The sequence below is a fragment of the Meriones unguiculatus genome, chromosome 16, assembly GCF_030254825.1.
Source record: "Meriones unguiculatus strain TT.TT164.6M chromosome 16, Bangor_MerUng_6.1, whole genome shotgun sequence".
NCBI classification, from domain to species: domain Eukaryota; kingdom Metazoa; phylum Chordata; class Mammalia; order Rodentia; family Muridae; genus Meriones; species Meriones unguiculatus.
Window position 1 is genome coordinate 16,696,091 of NC_083363.1, and position 12,183 is coordinate 16,708,273.

A 12,183-nucleotide genomic window follows, 5' to 3' on the forward strand; every position below is an offset into this window, starting at 1 on the left:
CGGCTCTTAGACCACATGCAAGCAAATATTCTGAAGTACTTTGGTGCATAGCACACTGAGTTCCATAAAGATTTCCCTTAAAAGGAGTAAGCATAGAAACACCCCTGCCTTTGAAGGACACCTAACATGGCCTGGGAAAGGCTAAGTGGAGAGGCTTGTCTGCAGCTGACGCAGTGCCTTCCAAAAGTGCTTTTGATATAAGTGCATGGACGCCTGGCTTCTTCCCTGGGACTTGTGAGCATGTTTGTACGGACAGCACTGGAGTCTCTCCTTAGCTCTGAAAAGGTTTATGTTGAATACTTCACAGGCCATTTATCACTTGGTAAGTTTCCCTTCGTGGGCAAGCCGTTAACTGCATCTCTGTGAGTGACATAATCAGTTTAGCAGGTCGAGATCAACTTTGTGTTTCCTCTCTTGTACACATAAGCCAAGGAGGCCAGGGGCCAGGGCACTTCCGTCATTGGATCAGTCTTAAGGAGCCTGTGGGCCTTGAGGGGACCCACGGGAGAAGTAGAAGTTCCCGTTCAGTTTTCCTCTCGGTCCAGAGGAATTCAAACAGCATCATAGGCAGGAAAGCCAAGAGTTAACCATCTATCTATCTATCTGTCTAGCCAGCCATCTATATTTCTGTCTGTCTGTCTGACTGTCTCTGTATCTTGGTGTCTCTGTGTCCTTGTGTGTACATGCATGCATGAGTATGTATGTGGAACACCCTCAAGCATGTTCTTCAGAAGCCATGTCCTCTGCTCACTTGAGTCAAGGTGTCTCAGTAAGACTTAGGGCTCAGTGGTTAGAATGAGGGTAGGCTGGCTGGTCAGTGGGCCTTAGGGAATCTACCTGTTTTCGCTACCCAGTGCCAGGATCGCAAACACTGGCCACGGTACTCTGTGGTGCGCGTTGAATTTGGATCCTGATGCTTACATGCTCTCTACCAACTGAGCTCTCTCCTAAGAACCCATAGGTTTAAACACAGATTTGGCACTCTTAATCGAAAAATACAAACTACTCCAAATTTCAGTAAGTTTTGAGTGCTGACAGGACGTCACAGTGGAAAAATTCATATTAGGAGACTTTGTTTTGTGCACAAAATCAATAGAAATATATAATTTCCAGTTATGTGTATAAGACATATGAGATACAATTTCTTTTCCTGTTTAGACTTGTTTTATATCCAGGATAGCTCATTATGTCCGTATAATATATTCCAAATGCCAAATAAATCCAAAATCTGAAAGTTTTCTGAGCCCAAGCCTTTTGATTGTCAATCAATATCATGATAAGCGACATTTTTTTAATGGGGTTTCTTAGTTATAATTTTCTCTGATCATATACACAGGCCGTTTGTTTAACAAAGTTGCATTTTTTAAAGGAAGAGGGTCCACTTGTCCTGTTGTAATCGCTGCCAACATACATTACCCATGAAAAGGCACTTGGAGATCTAGACAAAAATTTCATGAAGATAAACATATGTGGTTTTGTAATCTGTAATACCAGCTAACGTTCAGTAAGTACCTACCTCTGTTAGGTGTGGGCCCACCTACGTGACAGTCATGAAAGCCTTACAGCGCCCTTATGGGAGCGTAGCATTAATGTCCCTATTATATAGTCGAGCAAGCCTAGGTTCAGAAAGCAAAGGGCATCATACTTTACATTTGATGCCAAAAAGCCTTGAAGGGCTCTGGTATTTCTGCAGCGGGAACTCAAGGCTTCTCGAGTGGCCAACACTTACCGATCAGGTATTTCTGAATGGTACTAACTCTGCCACTGAGACGAAGGACATCATTTGTACTGAGCTCATTCCTTTCTGTTTCCCAAAGATATTAAATCATCACTCCACTTCCTAGTGAGTCCACAGGGGACGGCAGTGTTTTGCCTCTTGCCAGCGACACCGGTTTGATACAAAGAGAAAGCCACACAGCCAGAACAGCCTGCTTTGCCAGATGGAGTGGCCATGGCCTGCAATTTACGTATCTGTATGGGCATTGTGGGTGAGGTAGTGTTCAACTCTTGTTTGGGGAGCAGTTCTCAATTTTTGAATCTAAATGAGTTCTTCTGTAGTAATGGTGAAATAATTTCATACTCTCTCTCACACACATGTGGCACACGCACACACATGCACAGGCACGCACAGTGATTTTCAAGACTCTTCCTTTGGTGGAAAGGGACCTATACCCCTGTTGTTCTCATAAGCACCGTTGTTTGTGCTGTGCGATTGTGTGGTTACCCCTGGGCTGTGTATTCTCAGGAAACAGTGGAAGTGGCCGTTATCCTGAAAAACCTTACGAAGAGACAGACACGTGCTGATGAAGTGTCTGGAATTCTCTTTAAACATGTACTCTTCCATTCTCACCGTTAACGAGGGCCGGAGAGTCTGGAGGATGAAGGAAAACATCATGTTTCCTTTTACTTAGTGTGCTCTGTTCCAGTCCCTTTTATTGTTTTGAAATGCTAGTTTTTTCCTATCAAATTTAGTGAAGAACAGAGACAGGGTGTGGGGAGGTCCGACCTTTGGCATGTGCACAGCTGATAATGCTGAGCCAGCCTGTTTGGAGTCCCCATGGGAGAACTCTGTTGGGTTCACTGTGCCACTTGCCAGGGCACAGTTAAGTCAGCAGTCAAATAAAAATGCTCAGGCTGCAGAAAAGAGTAATGCTGAGAAGCATTCCAGAAAGCGCCACTTTCCTTCTAAAATAATTCTAGAAAGATGGAAGAGACACAGTGGCTTCCAAAGCACTTCATGCTCTCCTCATGGAAAACATAAAATTCACGTCCAGCAAGGAAATGTATGCAGTCTTCCGGATAGTTTCATTAATGACTTCAAGTGGCTTATTTGACTTGAGTTTGGGGTCTCCAAACAGAACAGAAGACACTCAATTATATTCAAATAATCTGTGTAGTATTCAGCGCATGCAGTTAAAAATTATTCATTCTTTATGCAAGAGCCAAATGTCAGTGATGTTCTTTATCTTTACATGTGAATCTGGAAAGTTTGGGTAGAGAGTAATAAGAACAATTGGGTGGAAGGACAGAAAGCAGATAAAATTGTGTCTTAAATTATCCAAATAATTTATCAGTAAACAGCAGGGAAGAGAGCTTGGTCAAACAGCCATTCCCAAGTTTTCAGGACCTGTTGAATGACTGACAGTCAGCTAGCCATGAGGAATAACTGTTTGGCCTCTAAGCACCCAGCCAGCCCAGGAAATAAACATACTTTTTATTTGATCTTTTCCTTAAAGTTATATTTCTCATTGCAGGACTTCCTGGGGGTAGCATTTACATGTGAAAGTACAAACCATGTATCTATCCCAGGGCAAGGGTCTGTGTTGAGCTGCCCATACACATTCCACAGGGGGAATCTCAGCGGTTAGGATATCTACCGCTGATCTACAATGTTCAGCTGAGCATCAGGACATCAGACTTAAGAGCACTGCCCAGCATGGGCCAATTAGGTGACGCGCGTAGTAAGGGTGGCTCCTTCTGACTGGGAAGACATATGGGTCACTGTGTCAGTTATTCAAGGAGTAGCTGTCCTAAGTTACTCCATATCACAGGTAAGTGCCAGTCTCCTCACAAAGCACAAAAGCTCCTTCACGTGGCTACGTGCTTCCAGCGGCCAGGGGCTGACATCCGGTGCCTTCCTCAGTTACTCTCAATCTTACCTTAGTTTTGGAGGCAGGTCTCCCACTGAGCCCAGAAGTCACTGATGAGGTTATACTGGCTGAGCAGCAAGGACCAGAGGTCCTCCCGTCTTCACCCTCCTTCAGCACTGGCCTGCTGCAGCACCAACTTTTCCATGATGTGGAGGACTTCAACTCATGTCCTCATGCTTGTGTGGCGAGAACATCACCTAAGGGGACCTCTCCCTAGCCTGCTTCTGCAAGGTTTGTTTTGAAAATTATAGTTAAATTTAGAACTATCACCTACACATCTTAAAGACAATGAGTACACACACACACACATACACACACACACACACACACACACAAATGAATGATAAACTGGTGTCAATAATGCAAGATTAAGACTCAGTCTTTTAAATCAGTAAATATAGATCCATGCACGAATGCATCCATCCATCCATCTGTCATTCAGCCACAGGTTTTATAAGATGGTAACGACTTTACCATGCTAAAGTGGCCTTCTTCCTTCAGCTTTGTATCCTACGCTGGCCTCAAGGGCTCTACGTAACCGGGGATGGCCTTGAACTCTGATATTCCTACCTCCAGGGATTAGGAACAAGTCAGGGCTAGAATCCAGTCCTGGCTCTGTCCTCAGTTTTCACAGTTGTGTCACGGAAAGAAACTTCGGAGTGTTTCTGGGAAGATTAAACAAGTTTCTATGCATAAAACATCTAACATATTCACTGCACATATTGAACACTCAGTCTAGGTAGACGTGTTAATGTTCTCAAAAATTAGCCATTAGGCTCCAAAATGCCGCAATGATAAACAGAGACTAGGGAAACCAATTTGTTCTGACTAGGGGGATTGATAGGTGCGGAAGATTTCGAAATTCCTCATCTCACCTCACCTTGCAGGTGGCTCCGTAAGAAGCCTGCTAATTTTAGCAGGAAGTAAATCAGAACAGCAGACATTCTTGCGAGATTTAATCTTGGCAATATACCCATGATTTCATTGCCACATGGAAAAGGATACAATGGCATTTCTCATTGAGAGGCGCCAAGTAAGATGTCTCATTTAGATGATGCTCCCACAGACTTTCTGTAGAAAGTGACTGATGTGGCAACTGGAAACGCCTATCGATTATGCCGGCATTAGAATCAAATGGTTTGTTTACATGAGTCTCGCCACAAGATTTCTGATGCCTGCAGTCAGGTGTGGTTTTGCCACAGGGACAAAAATGAATGACTGCGTTTCTCCTCAAAAGTTGTGTTCGCAGCCTCCCCTCGAGAGTTTGGACTATCTGGTTGAACTGAGTATTGACAATAGAAATGCCCAGAGGAGCCAGGCATAGCGACACGTGCCTTTAGCCCCAGCAGTTAGGAGTCAGAGACGGATGGATCTCTGTGAAATCCAGGCCAGCCTGCCTGCTCCACACTGTGAGTTCCAGGACAGCCGGGGCTACGGAGAGATACTGTCTCAAAAACAAACAAACAAAGAAACAAAATGCTTAGAGAAAGGTGTGAATTATGTTCCGCTTTGACTATGGTCTAACTGTGCACTCAAAAATTTATTTCTATGACACTAAATTTCAGGTCATAATTTGTGTTACACTTGACTGGTACATGCTTTAACCTGTCACCCCCTTTGATGCTGATGAGCACCGTCCCTTAGCTGCCACTGCATTGGTTTTTACCTCTACTATCACACCAGGAAGATTCCTCATCACCGTTCTGGCTAGGAAGGGTGGTGATCACTGGCAAACTCTTTCTCTATATGGTGCTTCCTTATAACTTGAGCTTGCAAGGTGGATAGGGCCACCATTAACTGTTAGATCTCTGGAACCTGTACTTTAGCCAAATTCTCTTTGTCTTCCACTCTTCAACCCACTAAAGACAGCATGTTCAAGGCTGTCATTTTCCATGGTGCCTGGGCCTTCCGGGATAATGGCAGTTGGTTCAGTAGAATCATGACGTAGATGCAGATGACTCTCAGAATAGGGAGGCCTCAACCTCACTGGAAATAGGTGAGAAACTGCATCCAATGAACTTTGTATTTAGTGAAATGGCATACCAAGACAGAAGCAGTCACGAAATGTCCATTGGGGCTTAAGCAGAGGACCGTCAGAGGAGGAAAGTCCAGAGAATAACTGTGAAAGGATTTTCTGTGGCTCTCTGCTCATCTGTGTGGAAGGTGGTTCCATCCTTAGAAGTGGCATAATGGTGGGATGCCTCGGTCTTGCTGAGGCTCCACCCTTTCATCTGCAAAACCCAGCCTCTCCTAACCATGCATTAGGTACATTGACTGGCAGGCAACAATGGCACTATTGTGAATATTTTATACTACCATGTAAACTGCAGAACAGGCTGCTTTGTGTAGTAAAGTAAAACACAATGGTGTAGTCAACATGGGCCCATGAGACTCGTTTAGACCTGGGGCATGAGTGAGAAAGTTCTCCTGGGAACACAGTTGCAGATTCTGTGGTGCTTGCCAGTGTGCCCAAGCTCTTGAGCTCTGAAAGGCAGACATCACATCACATCACATCACATCACATCACATCACATCACATCACATCACATCACATCACATCACATCACATCACATCACATCACATCACATCACATCACATCCTCATGTCCAAACACACTGACTTGTAGCTGGGACTATTTTCATACACTATGGGTTCTAAGCGAGGTGGGCCACTATTTTATGTACTATCATCTTGCCATGTTATTAAATGCAACGAACATATACAACGCCCCTAAAGGAACTGCCTCCACTCATTTTTCAGTTGGACTCTTGTAGAAATGATTAAAATGAACCGTAAACAAGAAAACAACAAATCTGCCATGAGGGCAGCGACCTGGAGCTCTTTGGTGGGACCCAGATGAATGAGACCCGCTTATCTGGTGGTGTCTGATCTGCCTCTGTCCTGCTGAAAAAGAGCCAGTGCCCCCAAACAGACGAAGCCCTGGCATAGGCACAGCGATGACATTATGGCTGAGGAGAGAGAAGCGATGTTTCAGGGCAGACACTTGGAGTCACAAATACAAAGCACAGCCATTTTATGGACCCAGATCCACATCAGCTTGTCTACGGCAACTAGAGTGAATGCCCCCCTTCAAGAGTTGTGCGCGTGCGCTTGCTCACCCATACACAAGTCTTTTTCGGTTATGATTTTCCGTCTTTATTTAAAGAAGTTTTCATCCTACAAGTATTTAGAGGCTTCTGTTCTTTGGTAAAATCTTTATACAACGCACCTCTATCCTGAATATGACTGCTCACCAGGGCAATTTGGGGCATGTATAATTTCTTTTTTTAAATGCTATGGCTGCTGGGGGTAATGATTCGCATCTATGACTCCAGCTCTTGGGTGTCTGTGGTAAGGGGATTGCCCTGAGCTCAAGCGCAGTCTGGGCTCCATGGGGATTTTGAGACCACTCCAGGCTATCGACTAAGACCTTATGTCAAAACAAACTAAGAGAAAACAACAAGAATGATAACCAAGTAAAACAACGATTAGCCATGGTTCCACGTGTCAGGGTTAGCCCCTTCCCAAGTCAGACTCGTCATAAACATCACCCTGTCCACACAGTCATTCTGTTTCTTTAACTCCTCAGAGCCAGTGCCACTAGGAGTGCCACCAGCTCCAAGGGACTGGGACACGCCATTCCCAACCTAGCACCCGGCCACCGTAAACCCTCGCCAGCCCAGACTGTTACAGCTGCGCTCCCTTTCCAGCACTCACACACAGCCTCGACTGTTGCACAGATGGCAGCTAGGAACACTGTGGCTGGACGATCCCGGACAGGGCCCCCTCCTGTAATCTCCAGCCCCGAGCGGCAGACAGTCCATCTTGTGGGGACGGGATACACGGATGGATTCGAGGGAAAGCTAGGGCAGGGATGTCTTCAGAGCCACCCAGCGCTGTGCGGAGAGATGCTTTCCATCACCCCGCATTCCATACAGAAGCCCACCCGGCTCAGCTGGTATCACCCAGGACACGGATCAGACACTGCATGTCCCCTCCGTTGCATACTTGTGATTTCCATCTTGCCATCGATTCCACGAGATGAAAGAGAATAAAGGAGTCTACTAAGCAAACCGCCCGAACACAGCAAGAGAGATCCCGGGGGATAAATTCAGAGGGATTGTGGGAAGCTCTGGAGGTAGCCTTTCGTAAAAACGTAAAAACGTAAAAACGTCCGTGCGCAGAGTGACATATTTCAAGAGCAGCTTTAAGAAAGGCCTCAGCATTCAAACAGCGCACACTAGGGCTCTCTTGTCTCTCTGGGATGCACTGGGGCTGGCTCGCCACCACCTCCTCAACACAAAGCCCCGTGTCCTACCAGAGCAAGAAGAACATTTCTGAGCTCTGTTTCTCCAGAAGAAGTCCAAGCTTCACATAAAAGGAACATCTTAAAAGTTAACATTGCCACTGCGGTCTTCAAATCGACTAGCCCCCCTTCCTATAGCAGATCATTCTGCTCCCCTTTCTAGACTGTAAGCCACCTGAAATCCTTCTTCGTTGGTACTCCTTGCCCTATGCACTATCTGACCAGTCCTTACACACTCGGTAATTCCAGAGCGAGGACATGAATGGATACTTGGCAATACCTGGGCACAGCTCTGATTTCTCCACAAAGGACAGAAGCTTTGATTTCTTGCCTTCACGCACCCTGTCACCTTTCTAAACCATCTCACACCATCTCTCTTCCCTACATGCGCAAGAACCACGGGCTCAGGGTGACCGAGGCCAGTGGTTTTCAACCTTCCTAGTGCTGAGACCCTTTAACGCGGTTCCTCACGTGGTAGCGACGCAGCTTCTTTATAACCGTCACTTTCCTACCGCAGTGAATTGTGATATAAATATATGCGCTTTATGATGGTCTCGGGCAACCCCTGTAATAAGGTCATCGGACCCCCAACGGGGTCAAGACTCACAAGTTGAGAAACACAGACCTAGGCTATATGCAGGTCATGTAACAGAAATAAAAATGTAGACTTCATATACTCCCCTCCCAAACTTGGTAAAATAAACTCAGTGTGTTGTGTTCTAATATTTAATGGCTTTCACGGATAGGCACTAATAGAAACAAACACATCACTGACAGCTTGATCAGAGGAAGCAAATTTGCGAAGGAAGCAAAGGCTTACACGGAGAGATTGGCACTGAAGATTTAAGTCCTGGACTGTGTTTTGGGCCACTGCTGCCCTCTAGGGGACACGTGAGAAACGAGTCAAGTTTCTAGAAAATCGAGACTGGAAAATCATTTTATCTGTTCCGCTTTTGTGAAGGAAGACAGCTAAAAACTGGTCAGAGTAGGCTCGTGATTATCTATCCGAACAACACAGAAAAATCCCGCGGGCCACATATTTTTCCAGGGCTGTCTAACTGAGACGCACCCTCTCAGATGAAATGTTCTTTATTTCGCCAAGCCTGACTCTCCTGCAGCATTTCCAGCCTGTTGTTTCTTGTCCTGCTAAGGAACAGCTGCGAGCTATGACTAATGCGTTAGTCACTGTTTATACTTTCAGCTCTTAGCTCCCAGGGCCCCAGAAACCAGAAACTCCGGCTCCTTCCCTCTTTATGAAGTCAGTTCGTTCAGAGGAAAATATGTAAACATTTCCCCGGTTTCCAAATTGATATTTATTTCTGGGCAAGGAGCTTCATTAATTTCACGCATAGGAAAAACACCAACTCGCGATTTTTTTTTTCTTTTTACACAGCGTATGCTATTTCAACCTTTTTCTGTAAGACACTTGGAAAACTGGGGATACTCCCTGCTCTTTTCCTCCTAAATCTGTTTCTTTATAATAATAATATATATTTATTTTATGTGTATGAGTGTTTCGTCTATATGTAGGTCTTTGCACCACTTCTATGCCTGGTTGGAAGGGGGCATCGGGTCTCCTGGAACTGGAGTCCCAGATATTTGTGATCGACCATATGGTCGCTGAAAACAGAAACTGGGCTTCTGGAGAAGCCAACAGGTGCTTTCCATGGCTAAGCTTCCTTCTTCTCCAGCCCTCCTCCCAGTCTGAACAGAGAGTTTAAATGATTGACAGAACAAAAGCTTCCATGTTTGGGAGATAACGTCACGCTTTCAGGGAAAGCCAGAGTCCCACAGGACAGCGAACAGTCCATGCAGCATTTGTTGAGATCGCTAAGGGTTCCAGTTGTGTAGGAACATACGAGCGTACAGGAGAAAGAAAATGCCAGTTAGGAAGTTTGGCTCTTTGGTCTTTAAGCTGATATGAAAGTGATAAACCTATTCAACAGAAATTGCGGTTTTTTGAACCTTCATGTTTTTTTTCTGGGCTAGCCACGTTCAGCGTGACACTCTTTCGTAGTGGCGGGCATCGGCAGTGAGGAGCCCAATCAAGCTGTACAGTACTGAGCTGGGAAGCTGTGAGGCTCATGTGTGCACGAGAATGTGTACTGGTGGGGGTCAGGGGTCAACATGGGAAGCCTTCCACCGTCGCTCCCCACCTTATTTTTTTGAGACAGTGTCTCTCACTGAACATGGAGTTCGCCGAACGAGGCTGTCTGGCTATGAAGCCCTAGGGTTCTGCTTGCCCCCATCTCTCCAGTTCTGGGGTTACAGGCACGGCTGTCACAGCTGGATTTTTAGGGAGGTGCTGGGGATCAAACCTTGGTCCCCACACAAGTGCAGCAACAATTTTACTGACTGAGCCATCTCCTCAACCTTAAATGCACTTTGACCTATGATATTTTTAACTTCAGCCAATGGCATCACAGCATTTAAAGGAATCTAGCAAGTGTTGCTGAAACCATTTGTTTTATGTATATTATCTACTAGACTTTAAGTATCTTGAGACTAGGACATATAATTGTTCTTTTTTGTATTGCTAGGACCTAGGATGACTTATTTTTCTCTACATATTAATAGTCCTTTAGGTGATTTGTATTATCTCAGGTTTATAGATAAGCAGCATGACTGTCTTAGCGAAGGTCACTATTGCTGTGATAAAACTCTTGGGGAGGAACGGGCTTACTCAGCTTACACCTCTACATCATCGTCAGAGGAAGTCAGGACAGGAACTCAAACAGGGCAGGAACTTGTAGTCAGGAGCTGATGAAGAGGCCATGGAAAGGTGCTGCTTACTGGCTTGCTCCCCATGGCTTGCTCAACCTGCTTTCTTATAGAACCAGGGCTTACCAGCCCAGGGATGGCTCCACCCACAATGGGCTGGGCCCTCACCCATCTATTCTTAATTAAGAAACTAACTTAGAGGTCTGCCTAACAACCTAATCTTATGGCGGCATTTTCTCAGTTGAGTCTCTCTCCACTCTAGTTTGTGTCAAGCTGAAATAAAATTAGCCAGTACAACTGTCCTCTTGTCAATTAGACGCATAAGCACATCATTTTTCAATTAGAACCTTTCCTTTTTCACTTATCCCCAGGATGGCACATAAATATTGACATCAATACAAAACATAAATAATTTTAAAAGTGTCACAGACTTTAAAACTTTAGTCTCTTTAAAATATCCTGTCTCTCTAAAAATCCAAAATTTCTTTTAAAATTTCAAGTCTTTCAGCTGTGGCCTGCTGAAAAAAAAAATCACAATTAAATTAAGTATCTTCCTACTTCAAGAGGGAAGAACCAGGGCACAGTAACAAACTGAACAAAGCAAAACCAGACTCCAAAAGTGTAAATAATATCCAAATGTCAGGAATTCACTCATGATCCTCTGGGGTCCTCCAAGGGGCTTGGGCCACTTCTCTAGTTCCACAGTCTGTGACACACACAGCTGGTCTTCTAGGCTCTGGCTGGCTCCCCTCCACGACTGCTGCTGTTCTTGGTGGTCATCTCACGTTAGCGATATCTCTAAAACGCTGGCTTCTCTGCTGGAATGGGGCTGCGCCTTCACCAATAGCCTAACCTAGGCTCTCCTCACGCTGCCAAACCTCAGCTTCTCGGCACGAGCCCTTTATTCCTGGGGCTTCCACTTTTTCTCTGGCTGTGCCTTCACCAATGGCCTCTTCTGGCTTCTCACAGCGCAAGGCCTCAGCTGCTCTCCATGACCCCTTTATGCCTTCAAAACCAGTAGCTCCTGGGTGACTTTTACATTACCAAGTTCAGCTTCCAGCTTGAGGTACAACCTTGACCACTCACAGCTTCTGTATGGTAACTCTCAGGAAACACTTTCCAGACTTCAACTCAATGATGCTGGTCTCTTCTTAATCATAACTGATTCTTCTGCCCCATCTGACCAGCATCCATTGTTCCAGCAAAACAAACATGTTACTTTAACATTTCTGGTGTCCTGTTAATTACAGCGGATTCTTCAGCCCCAGCTAAGCAGAAGCACAGGTTCTTCACACAAAAGGCCCAGGAGAGTCTTTGCTTTCCCTCTGAAGCATCAGAAAGCCAGGGGTGTCCACTGTTTGTACTTCTCTAAACATTCTTATTTTTGCAAGTGCCTACAAAACAGCTAACCGAGCTCTCAACACCCAATGGCTTTTCTAGCCCAAAGTTCCAAAGTCCTTCCACATTCATTCCCAAAACGCTGTGTTCAGGTATTGTCACAGCAA

The 12,183-nt window shown here is 45.3% G+C and overlaps 1 protein-coding gene across 2 annotated transcripts in view; it reads right to left on the reverse strand.

Moving 5' to 3' along the window:
• Rhobtb1 (Rho related BTB domain containing 1) overlaps positions 1-12,183 on the reverse strand; it is a 109,120-nt gene that overhangs the window by 70,350 nt on the left and 26,587 nt on the right. The window lies entirely within an intron of this gene.